Raw genomic sequence first — 5,138 nt, 5'->3', positions numbered from 1 at the left:
TCAAATGCAAAGTAGTATTAAGCAAGAGTCTCATTTATAACCAACATTTGTGGCGGCTGATTTTGTGATTTACACGAAGCATTTTTATCAAATATGAATATACTAAAACTTGTAAGATACAAAGATAGAAGAAGGGACCAACCTCTCTTGCTTAATTCATCAAGGCAATAAAATTCTGCTCCTCAAATTCAATGTCATTCGAGATTCACAGCCTTCTCTCCCTTTCCAAAATCTCCTCAGTTTTCAAAAGACCAGCACCAACTGCAGCTAGCCAACAGCACAACAAAACATAAAGAGGATCCCCTGCCTAAATACAAAAAGATAACTAAACAACCCATTACCAATATTCATCAATATAAAATGTAAGAGTAAGACAGAGTTTTAAGCATGAAAACCACCTCCACTAAACTATAGCAAATATATGGAACCTCTGACTCAAAAGTACAGAAAAGCTAGATCACAAAACAAAGTGCACCAAGGCACATTATCATACAACAGTCAACCAGTAAGTGCTTTCTTTCATGAATGTGTTCTGTACTCAATAATGTGGGGGGTTAGAATACATTTACAAAACTAATTTTTATAAAAATATGGCGTATTAGAATGCTTTAATACTTTACAGCAAAAGAAGAATACTTTAGGAAGACCACTTATTTGTTAAATGATCAAACACTCCAAAAGTTCTCCAGAATTTAACCATGCTAAGGTAATTTTATTTCCATCAGCGTGAGAGGAATGAGGATTTTTCGAAAGAGGAACAACACAATGATCATCTCTGTAAAGGTATCAACCAAAGTCTCAACAATAAGTGCAGAAAAAAACTATGAATCAGAAGAATCTAAGAAAAGAAGTGTTGTGATTGTATTGACTCGACTGTTGGTTTATGATCCATCTGACCACCCAATCATCATGTCATCTGACACTTAAGAAGATATTATTTTAACATCAACCCTTTTTCAGAGCTTTTGCAAGGAACTAAGGGTGTTTGTGATCGATATTCAGATAATCTTAAGGTATTTATTAATCGGTCTTACCTAGTTTAACCTTAATTTTGTTAAGTTTGTAGTCATCCAAATTACTCATCCACTTGGTCTAAAGTCCATCCACATCTAGTCTTGAGAAATATTTTTTCTGTTAATAGTGGATACCTCCCCCACCCCTAATAAAGATGTTCATCTGGAATATGATACATAATGCAAAAATAAAATCCCACTGATGGCAAAGATAAGGGAAAAATAAAGGTGAATGCAGAAAATAAGTTTGAGCTTAATATACAAAAAAAATTATAATACAGAAAGTTCAAGCCAAGCTTTCCTGAAGGTAGATAAGCAAATATAGAGGTTCCATATAATGACACCATTAAATTGAAGGTATCTCATTTTTAGGGGACAAATAGAAAAAAGAAAAAGAAAAACAAATAAATCAAAAAAGGTTGGGAAGCAAAAAGGAAGAACGAAAGAGAGTTCTAGCATGAGTTTAGCTGCGATATTGGCATTAACGTATTCGTAGTGTGTTTCTTTTATGGTAGAGTTTAAATTGCATCATTTATTCATGTAATTAGTTTGGTTTGTAGGATAAGACTTATCATTGTTACTAATAATTGATTCACTGCACAAGCTAGTTATAATTAAAAGTTGAATATGTTATGAAAAAAGACTTGTATGTAATTTTCCAAACCACTCATTGACTCAGAGTGTCTTTAGTATAGATAAGCAAATATAGAGGTTCCATAATAGATAAGCTCTCTAGTATAATTAGATCAATCAAGACTTAACTCATGATATAGTATACCTTAACAAGAGCTATGTTAGCAGGGATGACATGATCAACACCAAGAGTCTTCAAAATCTGCACCTTTTCAGCTCCCCTGAAACCAAGTTATGCAAAACAATAAACATTCAACTCCAAAGGATACCTAGTAAATGGAAATATCAATCAAATGCATAACAATTATATCAGTCATATTCAACCTTGCATTGAAACAAATTAGTACTACCTAGTAACAGCAATGACGATGGCACCACACGCTTTTCCAATTTGAACAGCTGTAAGCCCTACACCTTCTGCTGCACCCAAAACCACCAACACCTGCAATTTCATCAACTTTTCAACCACTCCAAAAAGATATAAACATAACCAATAAATAAATAAATAAAAATTAACTACGTATGACATACCTGACCAGAGGTTAAATTAGCTCTATGCACAAGTGCTACATGAGAAGTGCCAAATGCCACAGCAAGTGCTCCAACAGCAACAAGATCACAACCTTCTGGCACACGGATCTAATTGGAAAAAACATAACAGGAGAAGCGAATTAGCATGAAGCAGAAGCTGAAAACAAGAGAAAATCGAAGGGGAAAAGGGGAATTTAGGGTTTTGGGGATACCTGAAGAGCAGAGGGGTCATCAGCGTGGAGAGGATCAAGGGGAATTTAGGAATTTCCAAATGAAATTGAAGAGGATACCTGAGGAGCGACAGTGGCAGTACGAGCAAACGGAGTGACAGCGGCGCAACTATGATGCCGGCAGAGGAGAACGAAGGTTGGTGTTTCTGAATTCTGATACGCTCGAATGCAGAAAAGGATAAAATTGTGTTTCTAAACTTGGAGCGGGAAGTGGGCTCAGGGTTGGTGTATTTAGCAATAAAAATTCACGGTAAATTTGTTGAAAAAAAAAAACGACTCTTTTAGTGTCTATTTTATACATTAAATTTATATTATTTATTTGATTTTAGAAAACAATTTAGACCGTTTAAATTTATCGACGAAAAGATTGTTAATATTTTAAATATTAAAATAGATGCTATGTCCGTCAATTTTAAAAACAAAGTATATTCAACTCCCGATTCATCGACAATATGACAATAATAAAGATAGATTTAATGCATCGTTAAAAAATTGACGACTAAAATGTCGATTTTATTATTTTATTTTTAATTATCTTTTTTTAAAAATATCGACAATAAATCGTCAAAAATTATTGAAGAGAGAGATAGCCGTCGATTTTTTACGTCGATAAATACGTTTTTTCTTGTAATGAATTCCAAAATAAATAAATGATAATATAATTTTATTATTATATTATTTATATATTTTATTTGTTCTAATTATAATAAAACATAAATAATAATATTAATATTATTATCAAGTCCGATTTTTATCAATATAAATAATTATCAATATTTTTTGATGAATTTAAAATTACTTTATCAAATATTTTTTTATCATAAAATTATTAATATTATTTATATTAATAACTCATATATATTTAATCTTATATATATTATATCATTTGTGATTATAGATATACCCATTGACCGAAGCCATTAAAAAAGCAAAACAAAAGAAAAGAAATGAAAACTTTGCTTATATGTATATAAATATACATGACTCTGGATCAATTATCACTAACCATAATCAATGTTACTTATATATATATATATATATATATATATATATATATATAACGTGACACATGTTTCGTATTTCCATTAATCACCATCATCATTACTAATCATTACTGTATGCTTCATTTGTTTATTCCTTCACCACTGAATTGGAATATGAAAAAGAAGTGACCGAGAGAGAAAGAGAGAAACCGTGAAAACCTCCAATTTTTCGACTACGATTTCTTATGATCTGTAACTTTAACAAAAAATTTAATCTAATTAAAGTATTTATATATTTTTTTTAAGTACGTGTTGGTATTATTTTTGTTTAACAGAAACTGATAATAATGTAACTTTTTTTTTTTGGAGTTCAACTAGAACAGAAAAATTAATTTTTTATATTTTTTTTTCGATAATTCGATCAGAAAGCTATTTTAGAGTTTCGGGTATTTTGATTTCGTACGAAAGTAGAATTTTAGTAAATTCTCATCGATTAAATTTATGATGGATAAGTAAATAGTTGTTGTGATTTATTATTGATAGAGTTTGGTTGACTTTATATTGAATTTTATTGATATATTGTTATATGTGATTAAGCTTGTGATTTGATCATGTTTGTGCTGCCCAAAACGTGATAATGAGGCTGATTTAGAGATTTCATCGTGTTATTTTTTAAATAAAATGGATGAGGTTTAATGGCCAAGGAATTAAATTGAAAACTATAAAAAATTAGTAACTGACAAGCTCAAAAATGAATTTAAAATCAAGTATATATATTGAAAGATCACAAGAAAAGATTTTGGTTTTGAAAAAATGTTTATCATCATCATAAATATTATTTTTGAATATAAAAATGTAGTTTGATAAAAGATCGGAGTTAAAAGACAGTAATTATATAAGTTTTGGGGTATTTTGAGTATAAAGTAAAAGTTTTAGAATAAACCGGATATTTTTTAAAAGTTCAGGGTTATTTCTAAAAATATGAAATTAAATTAGTAATTTTTTTCTAAATATGAAAATAAAATTAGTACTTTTATAAAATGTTGGGTTAAAAATTAAAATATTTAAAAGCTTAAAGAATAAAATGTTAATAAGCAGATTTTGATATAAAAAAATAAAGTTAATACTCTTTTAGTATTAATACTGATATTATTTGTATCAATATAATATATTAGTATTTTATTTAAAAAATATTATTTTATTTACGATATCATAAAAGGATAAGTAAAAAACTGTCCTGAAAGCTTTAGAAAGACAAATCTAAATTAAGAATCTTTAATTTCCTTTCTATAAGACACTTAGTGAAAGGCGAGGGAATAATGCGAAGATAATTTATACTATGGAATGATAGGAAAGAAAAGAAGAAGAAATAAAAGAAAAAGGAAAGAAAAATATTAAAGAAATCTTTGCCAAAGGAGAGCATAGAGCAAAGATTGAAAGAATCTAAAGAACCTCTGTCACAGGAGAGCAAAGAATAGAAAAGAAAAGAATGTAGTAACTAAAGGGGTCTCTACCACAGGAGAGCAAAGGGCAAAGATAAAAAAAAATTTTAAAAGACTGCTTGCCACAGGAGAGCAGATGCGAACTTGTTTAGGTCTAAGTGCCAAATGTATAGTAAAGTTTCCCACATACTGAGAACTATTTTCCAGATGTAAGCATATTGAAATACATTTAAAAGTCACACTATATGTGGCTTGGCCGTAAGACTTATATGCACACTGTATGCATTTGGAAAGCCATATCTGGGA

General features: G+C 29.7%; 1 long non-coding RNA gene across 1 annotated transcript; it reads right to left on the bottom strand.

Annotated features, from left to right (window-relative positions):
• Positions 1–1,995: 1,995 nt before the first annotated feature.
• LOC112777680 (uncharacterized) lies at positions 1,996–2,541 on the bottom strand. The gene is made up of 3 exons (XR_011879922.1): positions 2,390–2,541; positions 2,178–2,285; positions 1,996–2,088 (listed from the first exon to the last, which is right to left on the bottom strand). It is a non-coding gene; the product is annotated as an uncharacterized lncRNA (long non-coding RNA).
• Positions 2,542–5,138: the final 2,597 nt, after the last annotated feature.

The sequence above is a fragment of the Arachis hypogaea genome, chromosome 3 (genome assembly GCF_003086295.3).
Source record: "Arachis hypogaea cultivar Tifrunner chromosome 3, arahy.Tifrunner.gnm2.J5K5, whole genome shotgun sequence".
Taxonomy (NCBI): domain Eukaryota; kingdom Viridiplantae; phylum Streptophyta; class Magnoliopsida; order Fabales; family Fabaceae; genus Arachis; species Arachis hypogaea.
Note: the sequence above shows the minus strand (reverse complement) of the source record. Positions and strands in the feature narration are given on the sequence as shown.